At 57.4% G+C, this 18,304-nt stretch overlaps 1 protein-coding gene across 1 annotated transcript in view; it reads right to left on the bottom strand.

The window, feature by feature from the left end:
- The window catches only part of Tcf20 (transcription factor 20), a 148,276-nt gene extending 130,921 nt beyond the window's left edge, over positions 1–17,355 (bottom strand). Inside the window, exon 1 of the mRNA XM_060388963.1 lies at positions 17,216–17,355. The gene's annotated coding sequence lies outside the window, so the exon portion shown is untranslated. The remainder of the gene's footprint in view (positions 1–17,215) is intronic.
- Positions 17,356–18,304: the final 949 nt, after the last annotated feature.

The raw sequence follows: 18,304 nt of genomic DNA, 5'->3' as shown, positions 1-18,304 counted from the left end.
GATAGGGGAGCCCTTCCTTCCCTTGGAGGGTGAGATCAAAGGCAGCAATGAGTTGGGGTCTCCCTAGAAGGGATTCTGGTGAGGGGGTAACAGCACTGGGATGAAGGGGTTGGATGGATTGAGGTCAGAGATTTGCTCCTGCTTTTGAGGAGGCTTCCCTGAGCAGGGAGCACGTGGCCAGCAGGACTTCTCACTGTGCTGAGGGAGCCAGTGCAGCAGCGGCAGCCACAGAGGAGTACTGGAATAGTGACTGACAGTGGCTTCCTGGACTCAAAGTGACAGGCCTCTCCATCTTCAGATCCGGGCTGGCTCGTTCACTTGGCTCACTTTAAACCAAGGCTCTTTTCAGGACCTCTGTCTGACGGTGTCTGAGCCCTGCAGAAAGGCTCACTAGAGCAGCAAGATAGAGAGTCTTGGGGGAAAGGCAGAGGTGGCAGCTTGTAGGGGAGTCGCTACAACAAGACCTGGGTTCTGAGGACGCTGCAGGCGGAGGCTCTCGCTCGGATCATCTGGTTAAGTGACTGGAGAGGAGCCATGTGTTCAGCGGGAGGAGTATAACAACACGGAGGAGTCACGATGACAGGGCACGGAGTACCACTCCTGGTTAGTTGGGGGTGGCAAGTCAGGAGGTGACAGCTGAACTAAAAAATGCATGGTCCTAAGGAAGAATATTCTAGGGAAAACGCAGGCGCAAAAGCTTGGAGGCAAAGCCAAGCCCAGCATGGTGGAGCAGCGGGAAGGAGGCAGCTGAAGGGACACTGCAGAGACGCGCCTTTGGCCACTTAATGCTGGCCACTGCCAAACTTTCCTAGTTTTGAATACCAGCATAGAGCCCCAGATTCCTCATCTGGAAAACAGGGGTGACATCCATAACCAATTAGGAGAGTTAAGCCTGTCACTGGGAATCCAGCAGGTACCCTGAGCTGCCGCTGTCATTGCTAAAAGTAGGGGGAGCCTAACGGAGCCACAGTGGCAACCAGGAAACACAAATGAAGTGGGGGCGGGGAGGGACACGATAGGAAGCAGAAGCCATGAGAGCACAGGAGACCCCCCCTCGGCCGCTTGCTTGGAACAGTGTGACTTGCTGACATCCTTTTCTGTCACCCAGGGATGGACATGATCCTCAGCTGACGAGACAGGACACCGCAAGAATCCCAGGCTGAGGCTAACAAGGCAGAAGCCAAGGAGCAGTAACCTCACCCGTGGTACGGGGCTCAGCTAAGGAAAGGATGAAAGGATGGATGCATGGATGGATGGACTGATGCATGAACGGATGCAGGCATGAATGCACTGACGGATGCATGAGTGCATGATGCAACAGACAGCCAGATGGACAGCAAGCAGCCAAGAATCAGAGACCTCACCAGTAGCCCCACTTCGTGCTTCCCCTGGATCCATGCAGGTCACCAGTCCCCAAACACTCAGTGTGTACCAGAACCTGCATGTGCTCCTGGCTGTTCTAGAACTGAGCCATGCATGGGGGATGCTACCTCCCCAAGACATCAGCGGTGCCCCCAGGCTGGCTTGGGGGACATAAGCTTCTAGGAAAAGTGTCCCTAAACCGTTCCCTCCCACCTGTTGGTCTCTCCTCAACCTCCTCCTGCCATCTGGCAGGTGGGGCCTCTGTGCCAGGCCCACCTGACTGTCACAGCAACCCCACATGTCCTGCCCAGCAAATCTCGTTTGTGTCCTCGAAAGTATTGCCGCAAGGCAGGGCTGGCACCAGCCAGGGCCATCTGCTCGGCCTCAGAGTCTGAGATATCACTTCATCTAACACATTTGTGCAGCAGCCTGGAATTGGGCGTCCTACCAGGCGACCCCTGTGGGTAGGGTTCCGGAGAGGGCTGAGTTCCGGACCTCAGTTTACATCAGGGTCAGAGCTGGGCAGTGTTGAGTAAAGAGCCCCTGAGGCTGAGGGTGGGAGGCAGCATGTGAAGGGCCCATGTCTTCCCTCCAGGTGCATATGGGGTACAGAATTGGCAGGGATTCAAGGCAAGGTGGTGAAGCCTGCTTCTTAACATGTCTAATTCTGGCTGTGGATGCCAGGGCAGCCACGTCCCACCCAGAACCGCAGCTTCTAAGACTTGCAACAGCTTCTCTCAGCAGAAAGAGAGCCCCCTCACAGGCAGGTCCTGTCCTCAGGGATAGCCATAATCGTGACCAGTCAAGGCGGGGTGAGATGCTGAGCTCTGCCTTGGTCTGAACAGCTCTGGAGGCTGGGTGGCTCTCCTGACACCATTCCTTACGCCGTGGTGTTCTTCCTAACCCCTTCTTGTGACCAGGGTTTTCTATCCTGCAGTCAGAGCGGCGAAGCTAACCAGTGACAATACCCCTGTGAGCTCATCTCCTTGCAGACAGGCGGTAGCATGGCCCCTCTACCTCCGCTGTGCTCTTCTGGCAGCTGCACCTCAAACAGACTTTGCAGAGAGCAGCAAACTCCCTGCCTCTGTCTCCTGGCAGGCACCATTCTGAGGGTGGGGTATGCCACCCCAGCCTGACATGGCCCTTCAGACTTCTGGGCCTGGGGGCCCTTACCGTGCCATAATCTGGACAAAGATTCTCGGCTGGAAGGAGCTACCATGTCCGACCTAGCTCTTCTAGGACAGCACCACCTTTGTGAACCTTCCAGAGGGGGCTGCAGATGATGAGCATCTGTCTCTGCGGTCACTGTGGTGGCCACTCTGACACTCCTCTGGGGAGGAACGGCAGCCCTTTCTCTGCTATCTGAGTCTGGGATGGGATGCTGGGAGCTGAGCCTGGTTGTCCCCACATCTGAATACAGATTGGCATGGCTGCGGTGTGGCTCCATCTCTGAGACCACTGCTGAATGGGGCTCTTCCACGTGGGGAGAGGACTCGGGTAGAAGGCACAGCAGCAGACAGAGCATTTGCTGTGTGCTCCCATGACGTCCCACCTGAGGGAGGCACCTCTGACCTTGGCCAGGACCTCCTATCCCCCAGCTTGAAAAATGCGCAGGGTACCCCCATCAATCTACAGCCTGCCAAGACGATTAAGCAGAACCCTAGGAGATGGGAGACTCACATCTCTCCCGAGTGGGACCTTAGGGTGGGCACTGCCGAGGGCGCTCATACACACTCCCACTCTGATGGCGCAGACAGCTAGCCCGCTTTACATATGGCGACACAGAAGCACACAAACAGTACTATTCCCACTCAAGACAGCAGGCAGAGGAAGAGGTGGACATGGTCGTGAGCCCTGGCAGGGTCCAAAGCAGTCTAGCTCACCCATTCTGGATGCTCATATCTGATATATGACTGGATCACTCCCAGGGCGGCTCCCTCATCCAGGGCCACAGCCCCACCCTCAAATCATCTTGCTTCGATCACACTTCAACCTCTTCCACTTCTTCAAATATATGTACTTCCTGCCAGGGCCTTTGCTCCCTCAGCATGGCCACTGTTGCCGGCTTGCATCGTTTCATTGCTGGATCAGCCTGTCTCTCTGGACCCCTCCTTCAGAAAGCCTTCCCAACCTCTCTCCTCTCTGAAGCCCTTATCTTGGTCACAATGCCACTTTTATTCTGTGCGTATCTGATGAGCCATTGAGGTCAGTGAGCTGGGCCCTGTGCTCTCTCACTTGAACTAATACATCTTTTCCACCCGTTTTCCCTCCTGAGTGCAGCCAAGGGTGGTCTCTAGGCTGCCCCGATGTAGAAACATCCTTCCCTGGCTGCTTGGACCATATGATCACTTCCGTCACTGTACTGACTGCAGTGCCCAGCTCACCTAAACATGCTTCTTTCTTTCTTCCTTTTTCTTTTTTTTTTTTTTTTCTAATGGCCACACTATGTAGTCTTGGGTGTCCCAGAACTCTTTCTGTAGACCAGGCTGGTCTTGAACTCACAGGCATTTGCCTGACGCTACCTCCTGAGTCCTGGGATTAAGCGTGCACCACCCCACCCAGCTCCAGAACATGTTTCTAACAAATGACCCTCTCGGACGTCCTGAAGAATAGCTTGGGGGCCTTCCCCAAGTCAGGACAAGGCCGGGTCCCTTCACTCTCCAGGTACCCAACAACACAATGCAGGTACCTCGGACTCCAGCAGCACCCAAGCCCATGCGGGAAGGCCCATGCTCAAACATGGCTTCACCCACACCTTTGAGCCTGGTCTGGTTATCTACCTAGTCCCCTTACTCCTTCCTTTGTCTTGGTCACAAGTGCCTGTCTCGGGCTTCAAATTCTCAGGATCAAACTCCAGCCCACTCACACCCTGGCTGTGCATCCTTGGGTTAAGTCTCTGTGTGCCTCCGATTCTCGTCTGTAAAGTGGGAAGAGGGACCAGGACCACGGCACCTCCTGGGACTATAGGGAGGATCTATGTAATACACACAAAATCTTATCCAGAGTCTCAGTAACAACAGGAGCTAACAAACCTTCCATGGACTCACTTTTCATTCCCCCAGGTGAGGCCAGTCAGTCTCAACCAGAGGCAAACCACTGTGTCCTGGTGCTCCCTCGCTAAAGCTGGTACAGCCCTGAATCTCCCCCTCATCCCTGGACAGTCAGAGACACTAGCAGCACTCGGCCTCTGGCCTGGCCATGTGATGCCCACTGCGTCCACACCTGCCTTCTATCGTTTGACTCGGTCACTCTGCACCATGACAGATGTGATGAGCCACCTCCTAGCCAGAGCCACCACCTCCCTGGGGAACAGTCATAACTTGAGTAAGGAGGGAGGGGAAGGCAGCTGGCTCGTGTTGGGAATTCCTCTCTTCCTAATGGAGGCCATAAACCCATCCTTCACCCTCGCACTCTGGCTGCTGAGGGATGTTCCCATCTGCATCATCAGGGAGTGAGGCTGTCCCAGCCTGAAGACACCTGTAGGAAAAACAGTCATAGGACAGTGGGGCACGGGGCCTGGGTCCCTTCTCCCTTCTCCAAGGATCCACGTTTCCTCAGAACCCAAGTAAGAACAAGCAGGCTGTGCCAAGAAGAGGGAGTTGAGACTGGCAGGCCTGAACATGGGCTCTGCCAGGGTAACAGGGAGCCACGGACGGTAGCGGGGAGAGAGATGAGGCAAAAGGCTGCTGGGAATGGGCTGGCTACCATAGACATGTCATGGAAAGCAACCCTGGCAGCCAGCACAGGAATGTACGGTCGAGACAGTGGGATAGTACCCAGCAGTCAGGAGGCACTTCAGGGTGAGAGCCACGGCGAAGCCAGAGGCGATGCTCATTACCAATGCCAAGACTTCTTCCTCCCCTGCTTGCCCTGTCCCCAAGCCAAACCAATTGGTTGGAGGCTTAACAATGTGGTGGAGGGAATGTGGATGCAGGCCACCAGGTTCAAGCACAGGTTGAGGCCTGGAATAGCAGAAGACTCATGAACCATCTGGAAGTCCCTGTCTGCTGGCCTCTGTCCTGTTCCCCACAGGGCCAGGCTTAAGCCTCAGGTGGGGTCCAGGTTTCTCATCTGAGTGTCCCTGCTGAGCAGGCAGCCCCTGGCCCAGGGATTCGGAAGCTCCTGCCAAGCTACTGGCTCCAGGGGCATCACTTTCCCAAGCTATTGACCCAAGGCTCCCCGTCTACGGCATGTAAAAATCATACCATACCACTCCTCCCAGAGCTGACAGAAAGGTTAAAGGTCAGAGCACTGGAGTGCTTTTTCCTGGCACAGGCTATGAACCCTATCCCTTCCTCAGTAAATACCGCTACCTTCCCTGTCTCCAGGGGCTTCACACCTCCACCCCCCAAGCCCACCCCAGGACCTTTGCACAGAGATATTCTTCCAGCCTGGTACATTCTTCATGGCCTCCCCCACCTCCACCCCATGGCTGTTCTGGGCTCTAGGAAGCCCTCTTGGGACCCCAGATGAATTCAAGGTCTCATAGGTTTCCGCTGCCAGGAACAACAAGGACCATGAGGGCTGAAGAAGCTGCCTTGAGGTATGCAGGTGTCCAAGGAAAGGAGGCAACCCCTCAGTTTAAAGCCAGAAACTTAAAGCTGCAAAGTCCCTGGCACCCACTTTGCAGATGTCAAAACTGAGCACTACAGCTTGGGTTGCCTTACAGTTGTTGGAGAAGCAGCCCTGCTCCGTCAGTTCTGGGCTCTGCCAGGCTCCCCCCTCCTGGTGGGGGGCATCCCTCTCCCCTGTGGGCAGCCCCACAGCCCACCTGGGGGCTGCCTGGTCTTGTGGCTCACCCTGTCAGCCGGGGTGGGGGGCTGAAGGCTGGAGCATCACTGGGCGCCCGATCGCACTACTGAGCCGGGCAGCTGGCAGCGGCACAGCTCCGAACCAGCTGTTTGGATGACAAACTGCGTTCAAGCTTCATTAGGGTAATCACGGGCTCCCCTCCCGGCAGCGCCTCGGAGCGCGACTGTCAACCTGAACTAATCAAACCCGGCCCCAGGACACCCACCCGCCTGGCTGACAAGCCGCTAAGCCGCGGAGCCACTTTGAGCAGCACGGCTCACGCGGAGGTGGCGGCGGGGCTGGGCCCTGGAGACAGACAGCCTGGGAGTCCTGCTGCACGCACTCTGGGACCCTGGGAGCTGCAGAGCTGTCAGTGCAGCTGGTCTAACCAGCCCCTTTTGTTACAGCCAGAAACAGAGCTTAGGTGGAAGGCTACACCGAGGGAGGGGCAGGGCCAGGCTCCAACCCCGGCTTGTGGGTCCATTATCTCCCCCCCAGGAGAGACACCACAGGCTGGGGAAAGCTGAGTGGCCTCAGCAAGTCCCTCTAGCCTACACCCCAATAGAAACTTGGGAACGCTGCTACCAAAGATGTGGGGAGCAGTTTGGCAAACTGTGGGACCAGTGTTCAAGCAGGCACAGCTGGGAGGACAGGTCCTCTCTCACCCCCCACCTCCCCCACCCCGCTCAGCTGGGTGGCCCTTGGGCAGCTGTCCTTACCCACTCAGAACCAGGACAGAGTGACAGGTCTGGTTTCTTCATTTGACAGCTGGGGAAACCAAGGCCCAGGAAGGGGGGTCAGGGGCAATGGGAGAGAGTGGAAAGTGTGAGCTGTTGAGACAGAGGACTGTCATTCACTCATTCACCCACCCGCTCACACGACAATGGGAGCTCTGCATTGGGCACTCGGTACTTGCTGAATGAACAGATGCCTGCAAGGCTGAGAGCATGAATGGATGCCGGGTGCTAGGGACTCAGCCGTGAACTCAGCAGACACTCACCCTGCCTCCTGGAGTCTGTCTGGTGGGAACAGCCAAGCAACAGATAATTAATTACAAATGACACAGGCAAGGAACTGGCTATCTAACAGCCACCAGGAGGGCCACTGCCTGGTCTGGGAAGGTCCAGCAGGCTCTCTGAGGGAGGGGACGTGCCAGCTGGGACCCTCGAAGAAAAGCTGAGGGCAGACAAGCGTGGAGGGCACACAGCATGTGCAAAGGCTCAAAGGCCAGAAGTAGCTTGGGGTTTTGGAGGAGAGAAGGCCATCTAAGTGGCTAGGAGCAGCTATGGGTGTGAAAGCTGAAATTTTAGGAGACTTGGGTCTTCATCACAAAGGTGGCAGGTGCCTGTGGAGGGGTGGGGACAGGACTGGTGGCTCTGGGTGCTGCGGAGAGAGGAGGTGGGGGGGGGCTCAGATCTCAGCCTTCCAGCTTTCTGGTCCGGCAGTCGCTCGGCCAACTGGGACAGCCAACGTGCTGTCTCAGGAGCGGGAATCCTGGGACTCCATGCAGATGTGGCACAGATGGGCAACATCAGCCTCTGCTGGTAGACGCCAGCGTGCTGTGGGCAGCAGGTGGGTGGTGACTGGTGGAGGGAGGGCAGCAGGGAGCGTTTCCTGGGGCTGGCAACACTGCAGGCCTGGATCTTCACACAAGTGACTATGACCCGATGCTTCGGATGTGTGCATCTCCAAAAAAGTTAAGAACAAAAGTCTGGCTCCATCCCTCTATCCTTCTGCCTCGGTGTTTGCATTTGCAGAATGGGGACAGTGACAAGGACTATCTGGCTATGCACAGGGCTTAAGAAAATGCTGTACCCCCACAAGCCTGGCCACCCTACCCTACTACAAACACAGGTCACACAGAAGTATCTGGCAAGGGCTGGGGGCATGGCTCAGCAATACAGTGCTGGCTGAGCATGCCCAGAGTGCTGAGTTCGGTCTGCAGCACTGCACAGACTGAGCATAGCGGCTCACACCTGTAATCCCAGCACTCGGGAGCTAGAAACAGGAAGTCAGGATTTCAGCGTCATCTTTACAGTAGTTCTAGGTCAGCTCTGGATACAACAGCCTCTTCCCCCACCCCCACCCCCCAAAAAAGACAAAGAAAATAAAGTATGTGTTTTTCCTTGAGCCCCCAGTTTCCCAGTCTGTTAGGAGATGCTGATCTCTTGCCTCAGAGGATACAGGCGCCTCAGCAGCCCTCCCGCCCCAGGTCACGGGCCTGCGATGGACTAAAGGAGTGGAACACACAGCTGTCAAGTGTCACTCCTAGGTCTACATAAAGTAGTTTCTGGGGCAGACACTCTCTGTCCAATGCCACACCAGCGGGTGCCAGGCCAGACCCAGGCCTCCAAATGTCAGCCTGAGGGGTGTCTACCCTGCTCACCTACTGTGTGCACTAGGCCTGGCCTGAGAGGCCCCTGCAGGAGGTGCAGCCACCTGAAATGGCAGCTTCTCCATGGCAAGATTCAGGAACTCAGCCAGGTGTGAACCCTGCCTGAGCAGGCACTATAACTATCCTGGAAAAAAAGAGGCTTTGAAGGCCCTGAGCCAGACCCCTTGGAAAGCTTGAGGGTACGGAGAGACTCAGCCCTCAGCCACATCTGGAACATCTTACTCACCTCCAGAGAACTTGGAGGCCTCAGGAAGTCAGATGGTGACCATGCCAGCATTCCAATGGAGCTCAGGCCTCCGAGGCTCATGGGAAAGGGCCTTGGTATCAGAATCATCATCAACGGTTCCATGTGATGGAGGGATAAACTGCGGTTTTCAAAGGCCTCCTGTCGTAGGACTGCTCAGCAAGGAGCCAGGAAGTAATTAGATGGCTGGGATTCCCCCATGGCTGCCATGGGGCATATCTCCAGCATCCTGATGGGATTCGGATATGTTCTGTGCCATTTTCCCCATGACCTGGGGCCAGCCAGCCAGCAAACGGCCCCTGCATGCTGTGAGCAGCAGCAGAGCTGAACCACCAGAACCACCACTCTACAGGCATGGAGTGGTGCCCATGGGTGCTGTGAGGGCTTGGGAAGGGACCCTTACCAATGATGGCTCTATCTGCCACTTACACAGCAGTGTCAAGAACCACAGCAATGATAGTGGCTACACACCTCGGGCGTGCACTAAAATGCCAGCTCATTTAGCTCTGCCAGCAGCCTCAGGGGAGACTGGCTGTTGGCCCCAGGTTCTAACCCATACTGTGTGCTGCAAGGGCCTGTCGGCAACAGTTTGTCCTACCCTTCAAGGCTGGGGCAGGGCCTGGAGGTTCCCTGTGGCTTGTCACTCACTTTGCTCTTTACTATGCTAAGATACAGACTCCGTGGAGATGGTGGGGACTGCTACTCCCATAGCTCTGCTCACATCAGCTCAGCCCCAGAGATGCTGGCTTTGTGATGGGCCCCTCAGGGTGAGAAGCGAGGGAGAGAGACAGCAGAGTGACTGTCCCACTGTGTACGTTCTCCCCTCACACGCCATGGCTGACACCTACTCTTCCCTCTAGTCTCAGAGAAGAGCCTCCAGCGGCGTGTGTGACATGCACGCTTTCTTTCTCCAGCACTCCTCATTTTCCGATGAAGCCCTGCTCGCTCACAACACAAGGTACGCTTGTGTGCACGCCAGCCTTCCGCTGACCTCGGACCAGGGCTGCGTCTGCTCTGTTCATAAGTGCCAGCACACAGATGGTGTGAAATGGGGCCTCAGTATCCCCATGAAGTGACTGAATCGCCCGAGCCAAGGCTGCCCGGCCAAGAAACTGTGGGAACAGAGTGGGACAGCCATGGCCCCTGTCCCTCAGCGGGTTCAAATGGAGAGACAGAAGGATTCCACAGCAGAGGGAGAGGCCTGATGAGAAGTGGGCTCTAAGACCTTGGATGGCCTCAGTGCACTCAGAGCAGGAAGGAGAGGCCAGTGGTTGCTGTTGAGGGAGAGCGAGGCCTTTGGGGTTCTGGCACTTAAGTGAAAGTCTCCAGAACTCAGGATGCCTCCTAGGCCACCTCCCGTGGCACAGACTCCCACCACACCTGTTGTGATGGGCATCAAAGTGTCAGAGGGCCAGTTACCACCTTCCCTCCCTGACCCACAGCCCTGGGAGGCGGCATCGCTTCCATACAGGCTGTGTGGCCTTGTCCGCTTGGGGCTTCTTTTAGCACAGCCAAACAGATGGGCCAAGAAGACAGAGTAGCTTGGGTGAGTGCCCTGCGCCACAGCCAGACACTGTGGCAAACAGGCCCCAGCCAGGACCTGGCCAAGTGCAAGAGCTGGCTGTGGCCCGAGTACTGGTCAACCATCTCACACCATGCTGGATCCCTCTGGCAGAGCTGGCCTCAAGGATCAGGTGGCTGGGTAGGGAGAGCCATAACAGAGAGGTGTCCTTGGCTCCCAGACCCTCTGCTGGGATGATCTTAGCTTTAACCAACCCATGAGCAACCCCTGCCCCCAGATCAGACCGGCTCCAGGGCGGTGCCACCTGCTCCCAACTTCATGAATTCTACCTCCCTACACTCTATGGACAATCCTAGCTCCAGCCCCATGTGGAATTCCTCCTCCTCCCTCTGCTACAACAGACCCTCAGGACCTTCTAGGGTCCACAGTCAGCACGCTCTGACACTTACACATATGTGAACAACAAGCTCTAGCCGTACTGGCCTTTCTGTCCCCTGACAGATAAAGTTCAGTCCACCACAGGACTTTGTAGCTGCCTCTCTCTCAAGATTCTGTCCCCCTCCCCCATCTCTCTGTCCCCATGCGGGGCACTTCAGGCCCCAGTTCAAATGCCTCCCCTTGGATAGGCCTCTCCACAGCAGCCAAGCCAGTAGGAGGTACAGGCCTGGAGCGGCATGCACCACATGACTGTCTCCCGTGTGCCTGCCTTGCTCCTGTGAACCCTGTGTGCTGCAGCCACAGGGCCTGAGGCAAAGGTGCTCCAAAGCCTGACTGACGCTGGCTGTAAACCAACCAGCCTCCATGTTGCAGGCAGATCCGAGCATTCAGAGGCTCTGGGCCTCCCCACCCCATCCCCTGAGATGTCACAGCCTTAAGATCATAGCCTCTGAGCTCTGGGGGAAGGAATCCTCTTCCCACTGATTGGCCTGTGGCCTCCTCTAGGTCCTGCACCATATTCTCACTCAACCCCATCCTCTACCTCCTCCCACTCAACGTCTCCCTGATACCTCCTCTGACCTACACCCTGTTTTTGCCACCAGTCTTCCCACAGTGCTACGTGCCCCCCTTCCCACTGGCATCAGCTCCCACACCACACGCCCAGGCCCCTGTGGCCAGTACCTATTGTCCCTACAATTTCACTCCTCCAACCCTCCACACCAGCAAGACTCTCTACCTAAGTGTTCTTTTCCTCTTTCCTCCATGGACAAACTCTTGTTCATCCTTCAAAACCCAATTCCAAAATGCCATCTTTTTGTAAAAACCCTTTTGTAAAAATCAGCCAGGGTTCCATCAGTAGCAAGAGAAAGAAACACAAAACAGCTCTGATAAGAAAGGGAGCGTGTCACTTTACGTAACTGACAATTCCAGGGGTGGCTTCAGGTGTCATTGGATATACAGAGGCCCAAGTGATGCCCTGTACTTACTGTCTCAGCTCTGCCTAACCTTCTTCCAGGTTCTCCACCCTCAAAGTAGTTGTGGAGGAGGATGGCAGGCAGCCTCACCTTCACACTCACCGGCTTCAGCAAGTGTAGGCAAAGCAAAGGCAAACTGGGCTGGACAAAGGGCCCCTGCACACTCAGATCCAAGCAAAAACACTGGAAGGCCTGTGGTGAGACTAGCAAGAAGGGGCATGTGCCCATTTCCCAGCCAGTCACTGAGGCTAGAGGGCTGGATCCCATGTTCACCCTGTGGGTTGGGGAGAAGGTCCTCAGGGTGCTTCATTCTGGGGTATATCGCACACACCCTGTCTCCACACATGCCTTGTGCTGTATCGTCTGTGGAGCCCGAAGCAAGCCCATCTCCCTCACAGCCTGGTCCTCGGTGTGCCAGTCCCAGGAGAAGGGCTGGAGACACCTGATTAGAGGAGGCATGCACAGGGCGAGTGTAGTAACGGGTTAACTGGCACCCCTGCCAGGCGGCAGATCTGCATTCTCACGGAGGCCTCCGGGGGACACAAAGCTGACATGGCAACCCGGGGAGTCAGAAGGGAGGTGCCCAGGGGGCTCCCGGGCACAGCACAGTCCCAGCATCCCAGCTGCGGGGGCGACTTGGCCAATCCCGGAGAGCTGCGAGTGGAAGGGTTGGGGAAATAATTACCGAGGAGGCTGGGAGGGAGGCGGGGAGGCTGGCGAGAGGCTTAATGAAACTGCTAACGCGTTAGTGATTCCTGCCTGCTCGGAAAGGCGGAGGCAGACAGCCATGTTGCCAGCTCCTGCAAGGAGGCTGCCAGGCAGGACTGGCTGGGCACGCACAGGCGGCAACAATAGGCGCCTCTGCTCCACCGTCTTTCAGCACGTGACTGTCAAAGGGCAATCTTAATATATTACCGTTGCAATGACGGTCTCCTCCAACATCCACGAAACCGGGCTGGAGCCTGTTCAGACGCATTGAGGCTACAATTCAGGTTAAACACAGCTAGACAGCTAAGGGCCAGTGAGAACTGGGTGTCTGCTCCCATTTTCCAGATAGGAAGCTGGGAACCCTGGAAGTCCCCATGGGGAGCTAGAAAGGTTCTGGAAATTGACCAGCCCTCTAAACACCCAAGTATTTGTATTCTCAGGAAGCTCTGTAGGCTCAGGTAAACAACATAGCCCCCCAGAAAAATGGCCCCCCAGAAGTCAAGACCAAAGTGATATAGCAAAGCCCCCTGGGTAAGGGCTCGACTCAGGCTTCTCTTCCTGCAGGATGGGCATTTAACGTCCAATGTGATCTGCACTATCGTTTTCGGGCTAGGACATCTCGTGTCTTCGAGTCTTCGGCGGAGAAAGGAGGCCACACAGGTGTCAAGTGCTATGCCTGAGGGTGGCGACAAGGCCGCCACCCAACAGCTGGATTTTAGATGCTCAAAGCGTGGACTTTTGCTCAAACGTTTCACAGGGTACAGTGGGTGCTAAGGATTCCCCAGCTGGCAGCTGAAAAGATGGAGAGGTTCAGACAAGCCACTCCCCACTTCTCCAGAGTGCTGTAAACAGCAAAGGCTGCCAGGAGGTACATGAGAGCCACTGAAGAAGCAGCCTGAGGGCAGCAATGACCAGCAAAATCAGTGCAGCGCCTTCTCTGCTCTGTCCTGCCCCTAGTTAGCATCTGGACCCCCCACACACACTCCAGGAACAGGAAACTGAGGCACAGAGGCTTAGAGGAACAAAGCCTTGGAAACTGACCCTCAGGAGCTGAACACAGAGGTGCATACTTGTAATCCCGTGGAGGCAGGAAGGTAAGTAAGGGGTTCAAAGACCCCTTCTACTGTGTAGTACCCAGGTAGCCTGAGCTACATGAGGATGTGTCTCAAAAAAAGAAAAAAAAAAAAACCTAAATGACCAAAAATGTGTGTGTGTGTGTGTGTGTGTGTGTGTGTGAGCGCACACGCCCCTCACTGGTGGGAACCTGTCCATTCTACAAGAAGGGTTCCCTCTGGCATTCACCTACACCCTTAAAATCAAGGAGGTACAGATCTGAGGCCAGTGCCCCTAGTTTAGGGCTCAGAGACACTGAGCAAGGGGTAGGTTCTCCACATCTGTGCAGTCAAGGAATCGTAAACTCAGGACTGTCCATCCCTCTAACGGAGAGTCGGGTCTAGGAGCTAGGCGGACCAGGAATTCAGTGACCGGCTGATCTCCCCATATCAGAGTCTGGTCCAAACAAGGTCTGTGTGAGAAAGCCACTTCTGCCTTGAGAGTGCCTTTAGAACCTTCCAGACAGTCCTCTGCCTGAGGAGGCTCTCTGCAGGGTACACAGCTGTTCGTGAGGCCCAGTTCCTTGTTCCTGAGTCTGCTTCTCCAGGGGACTGTCAGAGGGTAAAGCCACCACTGTGGGGGTAAGACCCTGCGGCAGGAGTTCTGGAGTTCTGGTCAAGTGAGAGAGAGAGAGAGGGTCTCAGACAGACAGAGAGACAGAGAGAAAGACCGAGAGACTGACAGAGACAGACAAAGAGACAGAGACAGAGAGATACAAAGAGACAGAGACAGAGAAAGGAAGAGAGAGAGAGAATGAATATGAAGGAGTCCAATGCTACCCCACCTGCAGCCATGGCCCCAAGGCAGTCTGCTCAGTGCTCAGACTCAGCTTCTGTCCACTGAAAAGGACCTCTTACTGAAAGAAACTACCCCTGGTCCTCAGCCATTGTCCAACCAGGAAACTGAGGCTTTGAGGGCCCTGGACCCCACAGGACTCAGACCCACACAGCCTGGGCCCCAGGCTCGGCTCCATTCACATTTTGTACAGCGCACCTTCAAACAAGTGCTCTCTCATCTGAGCCCCATCCCCCGCCACACCCCAGGGGGACAACCGTGCCCTGGCCTCAGACAAGGACCCTCAAGTGCAGAGCAGTGTAGGCCCAGACCAAGGTCAGAATCACCAGAACACACAAGGTCTCAAACTCAGATCATTCCTCCAATCCCTCATCATCTCTTCCACACGCCAAAGCCACCTCCTTCCCCATCATCAACGCAATAAAGAAGGAAAGGGGGAGGGGAGAGGAAAGTGGAGGGGAGAGGAAAGGAGGGGAGCCCCCCACAGCCCACAGCAGGCTCCTTTCTGGTCAGGGGAAAAGCCTCTAATGAAGGCCCTTCGATGCCGCTGAGCTGGCGGTGTCAGCCAGGGAGCCCCGCGGAGCTGCGGGCCGCGCATCTCTGCCCCCAATTAGCACACAGGTCCTCCATCAAAGCGTGTGCCTGCTGCCAGAGGCATAGGCCACAGGGACGGCCCCTCCAGCAGTGGGAGGAGGCCAAGGCTCTCTAGCAGGCCCTGGCCTCTGCCCCTTGCCTTTTGGTTGTGGGGGGGGAGGGGGGCTAGCCACCATCTCTCACCCTCTCCAATCAGCCAGCTCAGGGCAGACGCCGTCACCCCGGGGGACGCACTAATGAAGATGGCCGACATTAATCTCTTCCCTCTCCCGACAGGTCAATTTATAGTTCCATGGGGAGCCTTGGCGCCCAGCCAGAGGGCCTGACATAACTCTCCCTGCTCCTGAGGAGGACGTGGGGGGGGGGGGGGGCTTTGATAGGCAGAGGGAGCTGGTGGTCCCTGAAACAGATTTTCAGTCTAAGCACCACTGTTACCAAACCCATCAAATACAGGTGGCAGAGAACTCAGAGGGTCCCTGACCTGCAAGGCTGAGGGTGACTGGCAGCCAAATCAGTTCTGGCTCCTCAACTGGGCACCCTCCACAACAGGAGCCCTACCCCCCAAAGGAGACAGGATTTCTGCACCTCATTGATCCTCTAGACGTGTGGGAGCCTCCCTGTTCTTGCTCAAGTGCATGTTCCTCAAAGACCATGAAGCTGACCACGGGGAGTTCTGCCCTGACTAGACCCTGCAGACCCATCAACCTACTCTCCTGGAGCTCCCAGGCTGCAGACGGACCTGGAGGCATCCTACCACTCTGAGTGGCCTAAAGGAAGGAGTTGCCAAGAGCTGGGGCTACCTTTGGGAGGATGCACACACTTCATCACCTGCCTGGTGGAAGAGGGACTGGGTGGGGGGAGGGGGGAGCAGGCACAGTCGGGTGCTGAGGCCAAACAGGGGTGGGGTACAAGGGAGCAGACTATCTTAGGCATGGGAGACCCAAGAACAGAGGACAACTGGCTCACAGGGCCTTACAAGGTAGTGGGCAGAAGAAGCTAAGAAGCCTAGCCTCAGGGGACTCTAGGGAGTTTGGCCTAGTTTAGATTTGTGGACAGCTGAGTTCAGTCTGCCTGCTCAGAGCTGCATTTTAAAAGGCAGCTTGGTAATGGTGTCCCAGGCGGACAGTCATGGAGGGAGGAGCGGCAGGTATGTCTAGGTCATAGGGGAAAGGACAGATGGCTTGAGGCAGAGAACTTGAGGGAGGACTGGATAGATAGGCAGGTTCCCAGGTCTCTGGCAGGCCAGGGGGGGCTGGGGTCTCCAGTCTGGGTACTGGGTAGGGAAGGGGTAACAGGCCTGGAACAGATAAGGAACTGGGCCTGGGAAGCCCCCGACAGGACCCAAATGCCAGAACTGGGCTTGGGAGAAACCAGGACCTAAAGACTGGCTCCAGGTCCAACTGGGCACAGCATGGGACTTCTGCTCATTTCCCAGGCTGGGAGGGAACCAGAGAGGAGGATTCTGTAGGGGAATAGTGAGCGCCTGGCAAGGGCAAGTGGGGGGGAGGGGGCCCAGAGGTACCTCCCCTGCCCAGTGCCGCTCAGGGCTGTCCTGACGAAAGCACAAGCCCGGCCTGCCCCACCTCGCAGTCTCTGAGGCTGGCACTGGCCCTGCGCTGACCTGCCCAGTGGATGCCCCTTCTCCCAGGCCCTGCTCCTCCTCTCCTCCCCTTCCTGCATCACCTCTACCCCTCCGCAACCCTGGGAGCATCCCCTTTTCCCCAGGCTGGAGAGTCAAGCCTCAGGTTAGGCACAGTCGGAAGGAACAGGGTCCCGTTGACCCCCAAAGCACACTGTCATGTAAAAGAGAAAGAACAAGGCCTAAATAAAGAGCCCAGACGCTCACACTGGCTGCATTATGGTGGCGGGACAATGGATGGTATTTTTTTCCCCTTCTTTTCGACAATGAAATTTTCATACGCTCACTCTGTTGCCTATGTGTGCCTGGAGGGGGCTGCTGTGGCTTTGGTGTCAAGCAACCATGGGGTCAAATCCTGGCTCGTCCAGCTCCTTACTGCGGACCAAAGGCCAGCTATCTGCCCTTTTGGCCTCCGTTTTCTCATCCGTACAATGGGGACAAACGCCCCTCACTCCAGCCCATTGCGCGCACAGTAGGCACGCGGCTAAGTGCCAGCCTCGGAGCATCACACCCCCGCGTCGTCGCCACCTGTCCAGCCTCCAGAGGGAACTCGGGACGCCCTCACGTGCCAGACGCTGGCGCTGGGCGGGCGCCGGGCGCCCCCCTCCCGCCTCCCCGCCGCGCCCCGCTGCCCGCTTACCCTGGCGGCCGGAGGGCCGGCATCGGTCCCGCAGGAGAGCCCGGGCAGCGGGGCCGGGCTCCGGAGCGCGGGCCGCGGGCGCGGGCAGGGCGCGCGGGGGCGCGGGCCGCGCGCTCCGGGCCGTGCGCCCCGCGGCCGCCGCGTCCTCGCCTCCAGCGCGGGCCCCCGCGCGCCCCGGCCGGCCCGGGGGCAGGCCCTGCGCAGCGCCGCGCGGGTGGGGGCGGGCCTCGCGGGCCCTGGAGAGGCGCCCGGGCGGGCGGCGCGGGGCTCCCGGCGGGGCGCGGGCGGCGCCGCTGCGGTGGCCCCGCGGCTGAGTGGCGGGGCGCGATTTACTGGCTGCAATTCCCGGCGCCCCTCGATGGCACTTAAGAGAGACCGGGAGGGAGCCGGGGAGAGCGGGCGGAGGGCGGGCGGAGGAGGGGCGGCGGGCGCCGTGCGCCGGCGGGGGAGGGGCGGGGGCGGGCGGGCGGGAGGTGGGGAGAGGCCCGGATGGAGGCGGCGGGCGGCCGCGGCGCGCAGGGCTGGGGTGGGGGGGGCCGCTCCACCCCCGCCCACCCGCGCCCAGCCCCCCGCGCGCCGGCGCCGCTGGAGGGGGGACCCGCCCCCCTGCAGTGCCCCACCTTCCACCGGGCAGCCCCACCCGGTGCCCCCATCACCACCGCAACCAGAGAGCAGAAACTCTTGGCCCACGCACCAAATCCAGCCTGAAGCCATGCTTGGTTTGACGCGGTGGTGGTTTTCTGTTTTTTGTTTTTTAATTAGAATTAATTCCCATCATTTAAAAATGGGAGCTTTTCTCATAAAAACCCACATATCCACGCAGTTTGGAAAAGAGAAGGCTGGGGCAGATGCCACTCCATCCTGCAGTGTCTCTTGGCAGAGGTCTGGGCAGACAACACTGGCCTGCAGCTGTCCCCAGTCCCCACCAGGCCCACCTGCTGGTCCCTTAGCTGAGCACTGATGTCAACCTGCAAATCCCAGAGCCCTTGCAAATCCTTTCTGTAGGATGCTGTCTCGCTTAGGGCCTTCTGTAAGACTCCACGTTGCTCACACCCCTCTCAGGGCCCACAGCCCCCCAGGAACTGCTGC

Source organism: Meriones unguiculatus, chromosome 8 (genome assembly GCF_030254825.1).
Source record: "Meriones unguiculatus strain TT.TT164.6M chromosome 8, Bangor_MerUng_6.1, whole genome shotgun sequence".
Lineage (NCBI taxonomy): Eukaryota > Metazoa > Chordata > Mammalia > Rodentia > Muridae > Meriones > Meriones unguiculatus.
The sequence above is the reverse complement of the archived record's forward strand: the minus strand, read 5'-3'. Positions and strand labels throughout refer to the sequence as shown.